The 16,476-nt window shown below is 46.6% G+C and overlaps 1 long non-coding RNA gene across 1 annotated transcript in view; it reads left to right on the forward strand.

The window, feature by feature from the left end:
• The first annotated feature begins 4,920 nt into the window (after positions 1–4,920).
• LOC109321747 overlaps positions 4,921–16,476 on the forward strand; it is a 16,838-nt gene continuing 5,282 nt past the window's right edge. Inside the window, exons 1-2 of the long non-coding RNA XR_002104162.1 lie at positions 4,921–6,773; positions 14,044–14,126. This is a non-coding gene — a long non-coding RNA (uncharacterized LOC109321747). The remainder of the gene's footprint in view (positions 6,774–14,043; positions 14,127–16,476) is intronic.

Here is a 16,476-nt window from a genome sequence, read left to right on the forward strand (position 1 = left end):
ATTAATGAAGATGTTGAACAGTATGGGTCCAAGGACAGAGCCTTGAGGGACCCCACTGGTCACAGGGCACCACGATGAGTGACTGTCATCAATTACAACCCTCTGGGTCCGACCATTAAAATGAGTCAGTCTTAAGTTCTACTTAAGTCAGTCTTTCGTATATTCATCTATGAATTCATTGGCACCCAGACGATAGGACTTGTGTGGAAAGAAAAAGTTTGTAAACTTTTTTCCTTCAAAAATGCCCTTCCCTCCTTTCTTTCTTTTCTTTTTTTTTTAAATTGTATTTTAACCAGCTTTAGCGGTGTGATATTCAGAACTTTGGTAAATTATGCTCATCAACAGTTGGCATGATATAGCTTGTGTAAATCAATCTATCAAAACTAGTCATGCATGATCTGAGATCTCAGCTAAAAATGAAGCAAAGAACCTTAGCATGATTCCCCATGCTGAGAGAGATACTTGAATTTTCCATTGCAGATTAAATACTCTATAAACCGGGCCACAGCTACTGCCTTCCAGAGGCGGATCCGGACAGGGTGCACTGGTGCAGTTGTACCCTTCCTTTGATTCTTGCTCCTTCTCAAGTTTAAAGCCAACTGCCTGGCAGTGGCAGTAGGATTTCTATTCAGGTAATAAGGGAGTCAAATGAATTAATGACTCATTAAAACCTAACTGATTCCTTCTAAACTCTAAATTCCACAGGTGTTAATGACCCTCTCCTTCTTAAAGGTCTTGATGTTCTACTAATCAAGCTATCCTTTGTTCTGCAATTCTGCTGCCTGTTAGCTGTTCCTGGTAATGTAGCTCCTGTTTCACTGTCCTGCATACTGTTTTTAACTCCTTCCAATAAAGTTACATTACTTTTTGCTTTAATCTTAAACTGAATAATATAGTCTTATACCCCTAGCACACAAGTAAAGCTTCTAGTTCCTTTTTACCTGGAGAAATATGTAGTTTGTGTTTTATGGGAAGATGCATCACACCATCTACAACCCCACTTTTCAAAATCCTCAGTCTGCCCACGTGCCTCTTTATTGATTTTGTGGCCTGTGAGGATAGTGCAGTGGTGCAGCTGATTACCGTCCTCCTCACCAATATCAAATACAGAGGTCTGCTATCTCAGTATTTGCTATGGGGGTTATGAGGGGGCTTCTACAGTTGATCTACTGGAGATTGTATATCAGGGGGAAAAAGTAACAGGGAGAGAACAGCCGTTGTGTGTCTTATACGCATAGTAGTTATACCACAGCCGAGATAAATACTTCTGATCATAATGGTACCTTGGGGCCTTATGGTCTGTAATAAATCCTGGTATCTATTACTTTCTATTTCTGTTTCTACAGTATTGAGTCAAGGATGCTCAAAGTGTTGAAGTGAATGTTCATTTAAGTACCTGATGCATCATTAACTATTTAATAAGATTCTTGGTAGTGTTTTTCATTGATTTAATACTTCACTTGTATAATGTGCTCACATATACATTTAGTTTTAGATACAGTTTTACATTCTGTTTCTGTATCAGAATATACCACTGTGCAGACCTCTCATCTGGAAGATGTTAATTAAGAACAAGGACTTTAAATCACCTTCAGTGATGTTAACTGAAGATGTACTATTCATGTGTTAGCATGACAACATCTGAGCCCTAGCCAAATTATAACATGAGAAATTACTTTCTCTCTCTCCTAACTCCTCTATAAGGTTCAGATTGTCTGTAATACTGGTTTTCTTTCCTTCCCTTACACCATTGTAACATTGCTCTGCACTTTCTTCTACCCCAGAAGTGGCTTCATAGCAATACTGAATGAAGTAATTTCTTTGTGTACCTGTATGTAAAGTATAGGGCATCATTCTTATTCCCTATGCAATAGTATCAAGATGCATCTGAAAACTAAGTTCTTATATAATCTTTACTGATACTAAGAATTCCTGGAACTGTCAGTAGATCAAAAAAAAGAAAGAGAATAGTGCAAATTGTTACACACATGAAATTTCAGATTTAAATTTTTTTAAGAAATGAGCAGTAGAGAACCAATGGTATGTTTTTACTGCATCTGGATTTTAACCCAAACAAACCACACCCCCATTTTCACAGAAAAATCCCTTTACCCTGATGAAAACATTTTCTAAGCTCAGGCTACTGTCCTTTGCTGGAGATAAGGTTAAAGCAGTTCTCTACCTTTTTAGACTCAGGCACCCCTTGCTGGACTGAAGGCATTCTTCCATAACTGTTGTGAATTGAATAGCAGTTTATTTAAAAAACAGACTTGTTTATTACTGCGCTTACTTTCTTGCAGAGGGCAAGAGTGGATTAAGATTAATTGGGGCCCTGGGCCTGCCCTCTCCCCCACAGTCCAGGCCCCCCGACTTGTGTCCCGCCCCTCAGCTGCAGGCTCTGTCTCTGGCCAGCGCAGCGGAAGCAGCGGCTGGAGCGGGATGCACTGCCCCCAAGGCCCGGGGCAGGAGCTATGACCCCCCTGCACGCAGGTCCACACTGGAAGCAGCACTGGGGTTCAGAGCCACTGCCTGCCAGGTGCATGCAGTGCAAATTGAGCTCCAGGGGCGGCCCCTAGCCCTGCTGCAGCTCAATTTGGCTGCAGTGGTGCCAGCAGCTATGGCCTGCTACATTGCACACACCCAGCCCAGCCCAGCCCAGCCCAGGACCTGATCTCATCTTCTTTTCAGAGGCAGGGGCCCCTGGGCCCAACCCCAACTCACCTGAAGCCTGAGACTGCTTTTACCTGCTAATCTCTCATTTCCTTTAGCACTCTTTAAAAGATCTCATGGCACCCTAGCATGCCCTGGCACCCTAGTTGAGAGTCACTGGCTTATAGCTTTGCTTTAAGTGTCTGGAACCTGCCCACTTTGCTGTGTGAACACAGGCAAAGTCACTTGAGTCCTTATAGTGCTCCAGTGTTCTTCCAGTAGTTCCCCACAAAGGACTAACCAGTTCCTCTACCAGAGTTGAGGATCTGTGGGTGCTTTAACATTAAACACCTGTAGATGTGCCACCTAACATGCACAGGCAAGTGCACAAATAGAGAAGACAATAATGAGTGGGGCTTTGCTGGAGGGATGACAAAACTGGTCTCCCAGATCAACTATGCAATGAAGATCTACCATTAAGAGTAGCCAACAAAATCCTGCCTATTTTCTGTGTATTGGATTTCTTGGTACAAACAGGAGCAAACACATTTACTACAGAATTACAGAAAATAAATGGGTTAAAATAATCCCCTGAGTCTGTGACTCAAGATTATTAAATTCAGTATTAAAGCTGCCAGTAACACACTGTTTTTAGCACCTCTGTTTTTAGAAACGATAAAAGACACAAGAATCAGGAATCTCAGCCTGAACTTCCCAATCCCTGGCTTTTGATTGAGTTACACCCAATATTAAAAGTAACTTTTAATTTTGAGTGTGCCTGGCTTTGTGTTTTAAGTTGAAGGGATCATTTAGTAGAAAGCTCTGAAATATAGTTTTGTTTTCTCTAGTCCTGGGATGCTCCCTTAGGAAAGGTGGGCCCAAAACTATTCACTTGAGAAAATTTTTGTAACCCAGAAGGCCCCAACATGTCCTTCAACCCAAACAGATTCACAGCATAGGCAACTAAAAAAGTTTTTCCACTTATGGGGCAGAAAACATCCTGCCACGCCAAATGCTTGGATTGATCCAGTGAAGATGAGAGTAAGTAACCTGGGGGCAGGCAAAAAATGGCCTGTGAGCCAGATCTGGCCTGCCAGGCCATTCTATCCAGCCCACAGGTCCCCTTCAAAAAACATTAGACCCATGGCTGCGCCTCTGAAAGCTGGTGGGAGGCATGGGCTCTCAGAGGTCGTGCACCATTGGACCAGGCAGGCTCTGTGCCTCCAACTCCATGGGGCTTCCAGTACTCCATCTGGGAGCTCCGTGTGGAGCTATCAAGAGCAGTGGCACATGACTAAACAGCTGGTGAGTGGAGAGCAGGGCTTCTGCCTGCAGGGGGGAAGTTGGGTCTGGGGTTTGTGGGTGGGTGTGGGGCCCTCCCCAGCAGTGCCCCCCCCCATGGTGCACAGCCCTGCCATCAGCAGTAGCAGCAGGCAGTAGGCTGTCAGGGCACTCATGGCTGCAGCAGGCAGAGCTCCCCAGCAGCGCGCAGCTCAAGCCAAGTCCTGGGGGCTGCATGTGGTGGTATAGAGCTGGCCTGGCCTGCTGGCACAAGCCTTCAGGCCAAACCAGGCTGGCTCTGTGCCAGCACATGGGGCTCACAGCACTGCAGGCGGGAGTCACACGCCATTGGGCTGGGCCAGGCCAGCTCTGTGCCTTCATGTGGGGCTCCCTGCACCCCAGCAGGGTCAGGAAGCTGCACATGGAACCACGGAGCCTGACTGGCTCGACGGTGCAGGGACTGGGAGCTGCAGGAACTGCATGCGCCATTTGGCCAGGTGGGCTCCATGTCTTCATGTGCAGCTCCCAGCCCCATTGGAGTACAGGAAGCCCCACATGGAGACATGGAGCTGGCCCTGCCCAATGGCATGTAGCTCCTACTTGCAGCGCTGCAAGCCGTGTGTGCTGGCATGGAGCCAGCCTGGTCTGATGTGAAGACATGCACCAGCAGGCCAGGCTGAACTGGCTCCATACTGCCATGTGCAGCCCCTGGGACTCAGCTGGAGCTGCACACTACTGAGGGGCTCTGTTTGCCATGGCCATGAGCACCCTGAGAGCCCACCACCTGCTGCTGGTGGCAGCAGCAGGGACTGTGCATGGATGGGGCAAAGTGTGTGGCAGGAGGGCCCACAGCCACCCACAAAGCCCACACACACCCTCACAAGCGCCACACCCTCCCATACTCTCACCCTTCCACAAACCCCACATTCCCACACCTGCCCACAACTCCCCCATGCACACTCATACCCCGCCTCCCACAAGCCCTGCAGCTTTACAAGCCCCCCTAACCATGCCCCTCACCCCGCCACCCCAATACAAAAGTAAGACTTTATTTTATAGATAGGGCAGGGTGGCACCTTAGAGGCATAAGCTTTTGTAGGCAACAGCCCACTTTGCCAGGTGACAAATGAAGTTGTTGTCTATGAAAGCTTGGACCTCTCTCAACCAGGTCAGAATCATTACAAAATATTAAGGACATTATGTTAACAGCTTTACCATGAGCTTACTTGAACTTACCATAAGATATATTCCAGACTTCTGAAGAATTCAGTGGGAGCTTTAGAATTTTTTCTACAGTAGTAAAGGCCCTTGTATTTCATATGTACACATGACACACATATAATTAAAAATGCAGAGATACAAGGCAAAATGTAGCACTGCAAAATGGTAAAACTCTTTGAAGTTGTCTTCTTACATCAGAGTTAAGTGTGGCCTGCAAGGTTTACACAGGTTATTTATGGAGTAATCATATGAGAGTTTTACATTCCAGTAATCCTTTTGGATACATGGTGTATAACCGAGTATTTAATGGAATAAGGACAAAGTTTATGGGTTGTCAGCTGTGTTTTTTGAGGGAGCATAGGGCCATTAGTCCATATACTATGCATATTAAGATGCATATGGCAATTTTATGATCAGTTTTCTGAAAATGCATAGGTTTGTATTTAATGGTGATTGTTTTTCATGTTTTCAAGATGAAATCACCCTTACAAAGAGGACCGGATCAAGGAGGAATGCTCACTAAAGTTACATTTTAAAGAGAAAGAGGTTTTACACAGAGATGAAAGGCACCGTAAGTGATAATTAATGCAAGCAGAATGATGCTTTTTCAAAGCACTACACAGATGCTTTCACTAATTCTCATAGCTGCACTTTGTGGAAAAGTAAGTAGTCCCCTCATTGTAAGATAAGGAAACTTCGTTGGAAGAGAAGTTAAATGACTAACCCATGGCAGCAGAAGTAGTCAGCCAGGGCTGGAACTCAAAGGGTCTGGTTGTACTACAAACCTACCATGCCCAGAGATAAGGTGCTCAAATCCATTCTGGTATAGACATGCCTCAGGAGATCTGATTCTTGGCCCTTTGTCAAAGCCAAGGAACATTTTTACATGTGAATTTAGAAGTATCTTCACCATTTGCTTCAATGGAAACAAGATTTTTACCCCATATATTCAGATTTACCTATAAAGTGCATAATGCACTGTTGACCCTGTAGAAACTACCTACTTTTCAAAAATACCTTTTTAAAATAATTTTTTTCTAATAATATATCAACTTAAATGTTTCCAAAACAACTTTGCCCTATTTGTGAATATTTCTGTGCATTTAATATTTTATTTCTGGAGTTTTTCATGTGTATAATTTACCTTTGGACTCAGATAATGTATCCCATATTTATGCCTTGAACAAATTTCATCGCAGAGTTCCCTTTAATACCACTGGAAAAGGGATTAATATGGAAGTTGCAGTTGGTCCGTAACAATAACATGGGAAATAGTGTGTGTGAGTGTATGAGTGTGCGACTGTGTGACTCTATCCTTCAGCCAGTTGTAGTTATACTGACATCAATCTAGCATGTAATCATTAATACCTCCCTCAGGGAGCACTAGCTGCCAGCAGCTATTAAACATACTGTGACCTGGTCTTTTCTCAAGAAGCTGTTGCTCAATATTAATGATCTCCACAATTACTTGTCCTGTCTCTAAACATGGTCTGGAAAAGGTTATTGACAGAGATGGAGGCTGGCCAATTTACTTTATCCAGTCTTATGGTTCTTTATGGGTTTTAACTCTGGATATGGCATGGAGGCAGTGCATGTTGTGCTGACTGATTGACTGTCTCAAGGTGAGGAACAGAGAATATATCATTAATAGTGTTCTTAGATCAAAACCCATCTGATCTCAGACTGTAGATCACAATGTGCTGTTGACTCCCATGATTTACTTTGCTTTAAAATGGTTCTGTTTCACCTCTATATATAAGCGACTGCTTTCTCTTTTAGGATTTTCCCTTGTGCTGGATATGAATGTGGCTGCCAGTCAAAGTTGTAGGTAGCCAACAGCACTCATGACCAAACCCTCTCTTCACATAATCATGCTCAAGCAAAACCTTAGGACAAGAGATGGCCTTATTACTGATTGTGCAAATAATGTGGGGAGGTCATTGACTCCAAGATGAATATGGGCCGGCAGCATGGGGATGCAGTCAGGAAAGCCAACCGCACCTTGTCATGCATCCACAGATGCATCTCAAGCAGGTCCAAGGAGGTGATCGTCCCCCTCTATGCGGCACTGGTCAGGCCACAACTGGAGTACTGCATCCAGTTCTGGGTGCCGCACTTCAGGAGGGATGTGGACAACATGGAGAGGGTCCAGGAGGGCCACCCGCATGATTAGGGGGCAGCAGGGCAGGCCCTACGAGGAGAGGCTACGGGACCTGAACCTGTTCAGCCTCCACAAGAGAAGGCTGAGGGGGGATCTAGTGACCTGTTACAAACTAGTCAATAAAAATCAGCAGGCACTGGGGAAGTCCCTGTTCCCCCGAGCACTACCAGGAGTGACCAGGAATAACGGTCACAAGCTGGTAGAGGGAAGATTTAAGCTAGGTATCAGGAGGCGCTACTTCATGGTCAGGGCGGCTAGGATCTGGAACCAACTTCCAAGAGAGGTGGTGCTGGCTTCTACCCTGGGGGTCTTTAAGAGGAGGTTAGGTGAACGCCTTGCTGGGGTCGTTTGACCCCAGTAATCTTTTCTGCCATGGCAGGGGGTCAGAGTTGATGATTGTGAGGGAGTGGGGCCTAGGAGCGGCCGTGCACTCCCTAGCGCCCCCTACCGTCACTTCTGGTGATTCAGCACCCTCTGATTCTCACCCGCCACGACTTTGATGATAATTAAATTTATATGGGAGGCTGCCTTTATCCCTGGGTGAACGGTACGCGTGTTCCTACCCCTATTCCATATGGGGTCCCTCTGAACACCCCTGCCTTAAGGACTATGTGTGCCTCCAACCTCCCCTTTAGCATGCCCCAAGCCTTGCAGATGTTCCTTGGACGTTGTTTGTGTCCCTTGCCCTTCGGCGCCCTCTCCAGCGTCCCTTGGGCTCGTCCTGCCCTGGTGCCCTTTCTGGCACCCCGGGCCTCCCGCCCACCTGGCGCCCCTGGGGCTTGTTACTCCCCGGTGCCTCTTTTTAATCCACCTGGGCCTACCACCCCACTGGCACCCCTCTACCGGTACCTCTGGGTCAGTCATGCGCCTGTCGCCCTCTTACCGGTGCCCCTGGGCTAGTTAAGCAACCTGTACCCCTGATACCAACACCCCTGGGCCGCTGCTGCGACCTGCACCCTACTACCAGAGCCTCTGGGCTTGCCATGCCCAGGCCTCACCCCACAGGGCCTGTCTCTCTTGTTTATCCCACTCCTCGCCCTCTGTGGAGCCTTTGCCACACTTCCCGTGCTTGTTGCCCCTGCTGGGGCCTTTTGCCATGCCTGTTGCCCCTTCTGGGGCCTGTGCCGCGCCTCTCGCACTCACTGCCCCACCCTGGGGGCCTGTGCCGCGCCTCTCGCACTCACTGCACCACCCTGGGGGCACCTTTCTGGCACTCCTCGTGCTGTGCCCACAGTGGCACTACACACTGTGCCCCTGCTGGGCACCAGGAACCCCCAAGCTACTGGGGAGCCCCCGTGAGGCCTCCTCACACCCCTACAGCCTCACCCAGTCCTCCGGTTTAACTGTAACACAAGCCGAGCCCAAATGGCTGTAACGAAACCAACAAAGAGCCTTCTCACTCGTAATGCAAACTCCCAGCCCCCAGCAGGGCTTCCACCGTACCTCTCTTCAGGGCTCTCTCCTCCCTAGCATCATCGCAGCCAGTCAGCAAGGTAAGGCTGCAACCACCCACTCAGGCCACTCAGCTCAGCCACAGAGCTCCTGCTCCTGCTCCTGGGCCCAGGCCTGAGCTGTTATAAAGGGCCCGGCCCTGCCCCCTTCTGGTCATCTGACTGGCTGGTTGCCATAGCAACCCGCAGCTGCACTGGCCTGTTGATTGACAGCTCTGTTACTTACTTATCTAAGGCACAGGACACCTCAGTGCTCCTGTGACAATGATCTACTCAGGTCCCTTCCGACCCTAGAAACTATGAAACTATGTAAGGTCATGTCACTCTATGTGGTATGCCGTGGAGAGGTCGTGTCATTCTATGTGGGCTGCCATTAAGGGCGCTTGTACACATGATGGGAATTTAATCCTTAGGGTTGCATTCTTTGCCCCCTAAATTGACATTGTGGGTTTTTAATTGAAACCCACCAATTTAGGGGTTTTATTTTTCTGTCACTGTTATGGCAAGAGGCCCCCAATCTTTTTTTTTTTCTGGCAGATCCTGCCCACCTCTCCTGCGACCAGGGGGATGAGCTGCCAGCGGGCTGAGTGGCTCCTGAGCTGTGGGGAGCTTTGTTTTTTCTGTCCATGGTAGCAGCACCCTCTGGGGCCACCTGGGCAGGCTGTCAACCAGACGGGTGCTGCCCCAGCTCAGAGGTAGCACCTGGCCCCATCCAACTCTTCCCTGACCCCAAGCTGGGGCAACACCCAGCCTGCTAGCAGCCCACCTGGGTGGCCCCAGGGGGTACTACCACCATGGAAAGAAGGATGGGCCCCCCACAGCTCAGAGGCTGCTCAGCCCACCAGCAGCTCACCCTTCGGCCAAGGAAGAGACAGGCAGCTCTGCCAAAAAAAAAGGATTGAGCCCCTCACCACTTCTGCCTTCAGTAGGCAGCTGCTGAAGGCAGAAGTGGCAAGAAGTCAGATCCTTTTTTCTTGCCAAGGCTGCCCACCTCTCCCACGGTTGGTGGGTGGGGAAGCTGACAGCTGCGTCGTTGCAATTTGCAACATTGCAAACCCATTTAAAACCCCAAAAACTCTTGGATGTGTACAGTGTGGTGCCATTAAGCCACTGATATTTTTATCATGTGTACATGGTAATGGTGTCACATGTACAAGCATGCTAAGTCTTTATCTTTAAAGAATGCTGAATCCTCCTTATGCAAAGTGCATGTTAGCCAAGTTTAGTAAAATACCCAGTGTCTTAAGCAACTTAATTCTGTGTCAACAACTGACAAGACAATTGCATAGGACATTTTTATTGCTTCTGATGGACTCTGCATCCCTGAAAAGGCATTTTTCATAACACTAAATGAAAGGTCAGCCTTTTGCACTCTCTTATTTATCTCTTAATTTTGCATCTCTTCCCCTCTGACAATATGTTTGAAATAATGGGCCAAGTCCCTTCTTTTAATGGTTTTAATTCAGATTGATATTGATGTGACTGAGAACATAAGCATTGCTCCATTACTTTCTTCCTTTATATCTTCCCTGGGCAAAATAGCTTAGTTATTTGAAAATACAAGTTACGTTTATTGGTGATTTTTATTCCATCAGTATCTGGGCTTTTGTGTGTATATATATATTTTTAATGCAGTCATTTATTGTTATAGTGTGAATAACATTATTAAGTAGTACAAATTATAATACTACAGCCGGCATTCTAGAAATAAATATGTTTTAAAAACTATTTAAATCTTTACATATCTTTGAGCATTGGGCATAAAAGATGTATTCACATAAGAATGAATAATGGATATTTTTCTGCATATATTGTAAGTGATTTACACAAGAATAATAATAAGGAAGTAAACATTTAAATTCCACCATTGGGGTCTAGTGAGATGTGGTGTATGTGCTGCTTATAGTTGTGGCGGAAAATGTCATTTGCTTTTACCACCAAATTAGGTAATGGCACCTCAACAGGTGCCATTATTGTTGTTGTTGTTATTGTTATTATGGGCCCTGTCATGGGCCAGGGTAGTCATCTACAATCTTTGGATATTATTGTAGATTCTAGCCAAGGAGTTATGTTTGAACTCTTGTTGAATACATAACTGTAGAAAACAAATGAGAAGGAAGCCTTCATTCAGTCCTATTGTCGCTGTTGAGTTGATAGATAGGGATACAATAAAGAAAGGATTCACAGAACAGTGTTCTTGGAATATTTTATTTCATATAACCTGCACCTTTCTCCCCAAAACCAGCTGGAGAAAATTCGGGTGCACATTATGTGGAGATAGTTCAGCCTCTTGATGCTTGACAGGACTGAATTTGTCCCTTAGGCCTACAAGGCCTAGTTGCCCTGACATAAATGGGCTAGAGTATATTCACGGAGTTAGCATATGTGCACAGGCTGTGTGATTGTGGAACCTGCTTTTCTACAGAGAAAGGTCAGGTGTAACTTGTTTTTCTGCAAAAAGTTTGATAAAAAGACTTGTTATAGATAAAAGGGTTTGTTATGGCGGCTTCCACCCATATCTGGAGCAGAAGCCTCTTGCTGCCAAGAGAAGGAAAAAACGATCAAGTAGAGTTATAACTCAGGTTGTTGCTGAAAAACAGAAAACTGGCTTAATTGGTAGCTACCTGACTAAAGGACTATAAATATTACCACGTGAACAAAGGAAAACTCATCCCTTCCCCATTCCTTTTCACCTTCCCCTCACCATAACGATGCCTGAGAACTGAAGACTTCTGATCTCCCTTCAAGGAATCAGCCTGCTCTGAGACACTTGGCCAGCTCTTGAGATGTGTATTATTAGGACTGGTAATATGCAATTACTTGCTTGCTAAGATTATATCTGTATGCACGCTTGCAGTGAATACTTTATAATACCCAGTAAAACTGATTTATTAAAGAATTAACTAGGTTCTTGTTTGGAGAAGATAACGGGGTTCTTGTTTGGAGAAAACTAAAGCATACCTTATTGCAATTCAACTCTGCTGTTTGCTCTCCATTTGGGAGGAGAACCAGCTCCCACCAAGTTCTTAAGGCAACAATTCTATGCCAAAAAAAGGGCTCCCCATGTGTCCAGAAATGTCTTTACGGGGGAGGAGTGTCAGCTCTGGGAGCCACAAGAATAAATTCTTCCCTTGCTCCCTCCCTTCACCCTCCTGTGCACACATTTCTAGATGCATAGAGTACCCCCCCTCCCCAATCTCATTCTGGATCTAGAAGGTGCATGCAGTTGGTCCACAGCCAGAGCACCAGGCTTGTCTTGGCTCACAGCCCTGGACCCAGGACATGGCTCCAAAACCAGTGCTCAGGGTTGGGCCCAGCATGCAGCTGGAGTCAGAAGGCTGGATCAGGCCTGGCAGGCTATGTAGCTCTGAAGCCAGCATGCCAGTTCTGGCCCCAGCCCACCATATAGCCCCAGTACCAATGTGCTGGATTGGGCCCTACTAAGCCATGTGGTTGCAGCCTGGTGCAGACTCCAGCCCTGGCACATGGCTCCTGGCCCCCAGCACCAGAGAATTCAGACCAGATTCAGATTTTTTTTCATACATTTCATAGACATTAGGGGCTGGAAGGGACCTCGTGAGATCATCAAGTCCAGACCCCCTGCCATAGGCAGGAAATATGCAGAGCTCAAATGATCCCAGCAAGAGAAACATCCAAACACCTTTTGAATGAGTCCAGAGTAGGTGCTTGCACCACCTCCGGGGCGAGTCTGTTCCAGACGCTGGACACGCAGACTGTAAAGTTTTTCCTTATGTTCATGGACTTCTAGGAGTTTGTGGTCTTTGGACCTTGTTATTCCTTGGGGAGCTCAGGTGAACCACTGTTCTCCCAGATCCTGATGCGCTCCCTTATGCACTTGTAGGCTGCCATCAGGTCCCCTCTGAGCCTTCTCTTCTCCAGGCTGGAGTCCCATGTCTGTTAGCCTGTCATAAGATTTGCTGTCTTGGCCTTTGATCATATAGGTGGCTCTCCTCTGGACTCTCTTGGGCATGTCCATGTCCCTCCTGACCTGTGGGGCCCAAAACTGGATGCAGTACTCCAGTTGCAACCTTACCAAGGCCGAGTAAAGTGGGAGGCAGGGGTGATCCATAGGGGCGCACACAGGTGTACGCGCATCCCAAGCGTGGCAATGCACCCCTTGTAAAAACACAAGTCTCTTTTGGTTATGGTGCTAGTGAGCTTAGTAATGCCATCCCTAGAAGTATGATGCTGGTTGTTCCGCCCAAGGTGGAGCACCCTACACTTCTCTACATTAAATGCTATCAGGTTTTGGTCTGCCCACCTTGCAAGCATGTCCAGGTCGGCCTGTACCCCCAGCCTGTCTTCTAGTTTGGCTGTGTTCCCCCATTGTTAGTATCATCCGCAAACTTTACTAATCTGCATCTGATACTTGAATCCAGATCATTAATGAAGATGTTGAAGAGTTTCTTCTTGGCGCCTTGTAAAAATAGGGTGTATGTTATATTTGGGGGCATGGTATATATACAAATATGGAAATAATGCTTTAAAGTGTTCTAATACAGGATGGCCAACCTGTGGTATGTATGGCATATATGGCACAGCAGTGCCTGTGTGTGGCATGCAGCAGATCAGGGTGGAGACAGGCAGCATGAGGGCAGAAGAGGCAGAAAGCAGAGCAGTAAATTGGGCAGAAAGCAGAGCAGAAGATTGGTCAGGGGAGAGGATCAGAGTAATATCTGCAGAGGGGGTGAGGCTAATTTGGCTAATATCTGCCCAAAAAAGGTTGACTTCCACTGTTCTAATACAATGTAAAACTATTGCTCATAAAAAGGCTGTCAGAGGAAGGAGCTATCTCAACTATTCCTGAAGGCAACATAGATTAGACACACACACTATTTTATACTCTATTTTAGTGCCAGTGTGATGTGCTATTGATATTAATAGTGAAATGTCTGTTTCCAGTGGATATGACACTCCCTTCAAGTACTTGGATAAGCCCGGAGCCCAGGGACTTTTCATACAGGACTCTCTACAGGTTTTGGGCTGCAAATGTTTCAGGTCAGGGTATAGCTCCATAGTGCCAATCGTGGGAACTGTGCAGGCCATCTTGTTAATGTTTAATGGAATGCAGCAATATTCATTATGCATGTTGGAGATGGATGTCCTCAAAAAGGGTGGGGAAATGGTCCTTTCTTTTAGGCAAATGTAGAAGTATCCCAAGCACACACACCTCTGCATCTTTCAAGCTAGCGAATTATGCATGGCAGAGACTGCAAACTGCTGTTTTGATTGTACCCTCTCCCTCCTCTTCACATTTAGATCACATATCACTAGCTACATCCTGAGACTGGGAGCCTGGAACTGCTAATCCTGTACCTAATACGGACTCTGCCTGAAGGAAGGTACTTATTCCCTGCCTCATTTTTCCCCAACTGTTAACTCTCACATATCTGCCACACAGGGTGAAGAATTTATATTCACAGAATTCTTGGAAACAAAAAACATTACATGGCTGAGTCCCTGTCAAACAAAATAATACAGTGGTTTTGACTGATCCTGTATTTGATAAGCACCATTTCTCCGTATGTAACTCCCTTATCCAAAATAGTTCCCATATCGTGATGCTCATGTCCCTTTTCGAATTGTTTCTATGCTTTTCTGAATCTAGTAAATCCATCAAAATTCCACTAGGTGGCAGTTTAATACCCCTGTGTTTACTGTTCTTGGCTTGCATCAGTCAACCTGGAACTGACAGGGACCAAGGTTGACTAAATATATGTATCCACAGTATGATGCACATATGTATGTACAGTATGGGCTTCCAGATCAGATACTATAACAGGAAATATAACCTTTATATAATGTGTTCGCTTAAATGTAGTGAGACTTCACAATATAAATAGCTGATTTGATCAGAGCTTTAAAGGTACTCTTTTGGGTTTAGGTTTGCAGAATATTTGTGGAAAGGGAATTACATACAGATAATTAAACTTGTAGAATGTTCTTCTGAGAGTTAATCTAATCTGGATGCAGATGGAGAGGAAACAGAAATCTACCATGTGGTGTCTTTGTCCAATCGCAACACCTCCAATGATTAAATGTCAAATACACTCAAAGAACTGCTGGCAAACAAGCTATGAATTATCGCCAATGAATAAATCAGAGATAATCATGGCTGGTTCCTGAATTATTCTGAAAGAGAAAGAGAAGTAAAGTTTATATAATCAGTGTGGAAAGCTAACCAGCATCATACTTATAGGCTTGGCAGTGCTACGCTCATTAGCACCGTAACGGAAAGAGACTTGGGGGTCTTGAGCTCAGGTGTCGCCACTGTCTGCCTTAAGGGTTAATTATGTGGCTCCAACCAACCCTTACACCCATGCCTTGCAGATGGCACTGTTCTCTATTGAGCTGTCTCTCTGCCCACACCCAGACACTTTGCACATCTCAGCTACTCCCAGGTGTGGCCCTGGGTCCCTGATCCTGCTACCGCCTCTCCTGAGACACTGGGCCACTGGCCCTGACTCCACTCCCAGCAGTGACTTCTGGACCTTTGGCCCCTCCTGGGCCCTGGCTCCACTCCTCAGCCAGTTGAGATCTCCAGGCTCCCTGACTCTGGCAATCTCCAGCTGTGGTCTCTCCTTGACCTTTGGCCCCTCCTGGGGCTACAAGTTCCACTGCCCTCCTTGCTCCTAGGACAGTTGAGACCTCCCAACTCCCTGGCCCTACTTGCCCCTCCTGGGCTACAAGTTGCTGACTCTTCTTCTTGCCCCTTGCAGGCTGTGAGTGTCTGACCCTCCTTACTCTCACAACCATCTGCCTGCTTACCCCAGCTTTGGTTTTGCCAGGAGCCTGGCTGCAGTCCTGCTGTTCAGGAGTTCTCCACATCTTGGCTGCCAGGATCAGATTCCTGCCCCAGCTCAGGCTCTGGGCTTATATCCTGGAAGCCCAGCTCCCCTGTTGGGTCATGCGACTCCTGATGGCCTCCTGCAATATCTACAGACTGCTCCATCTGAAGTCTTCCTGCTCTTGACGTAGCAGAAGCACCAAGCTGTTGCATGGCAGGAAGCATGATGTGACACTATTGCACAGTAGTCACAAGCTACTATGCATTCAGCATCACAAAAAAGCCGTTCCTCAGTACAACTGTGCAGTAACTCCAGTAACTGCACAGTCATTTAGCACTTGTTCATACAAGTACTAAATAACTGTGCAATAACAACTGTGCAGTCAGTGTCTTGTGTAGACACGGCCAGTGATGCATTATGAACTATTCACCCAAATCGTCTTTAGAGCCATTTTATCAAAATTATAGTTTCATAGTTAGTAGGGTCGGAAGGACCTGAGCAGATCATCAACTCCAACCCCCTGCCATGGCAGGAGAAAGTACTGGGGTCAAACGACCCCGGCTAGGTATTCATCTAGCCTCCTCTTAAAGACCCCCCAGGGTAGGAGCCAGCACCACTTCTCTTTGGAAGCTGGTTCCAGATCCTAGCCGCCCTGACAGTGAAGTCGCGCCTCCTGATGTCTAGTCTGAATGTACCCTCTGTCAGCTTGTGACCGTTATTTCTCGTCACTCCTGGTAGTGCTCGGGGGAACGGGGACTCCCCCAATGCCTGCTCGTCCCATCTGACTAGTTTGTAAACGGCCACTAGATCCCCCCTCAGCCTGCTCTTGTGGAGGCTGAACAGGTTCAGGTCCCGTAGCCTCTCCTCATAGGGCCTGCCCTGCTGCCCCCTGATCATGCGAGTG

The sequence above is a fragment of the Crocodylus porosus genome, unplaced genomic scaffold (assembly GCF_001723895.1).
Source record: "Crocodylus porosus isolate Cpor-Errol unplaced genomic scaffold, CroPor_comp1, whole genome shotgun sequence".
Classification (NCBI taxonomy): Eukaryota; Metazoa; Chordata; order Crocodylia; family Crocodylidae; genus Crocodylus; species Crocodylus porosus.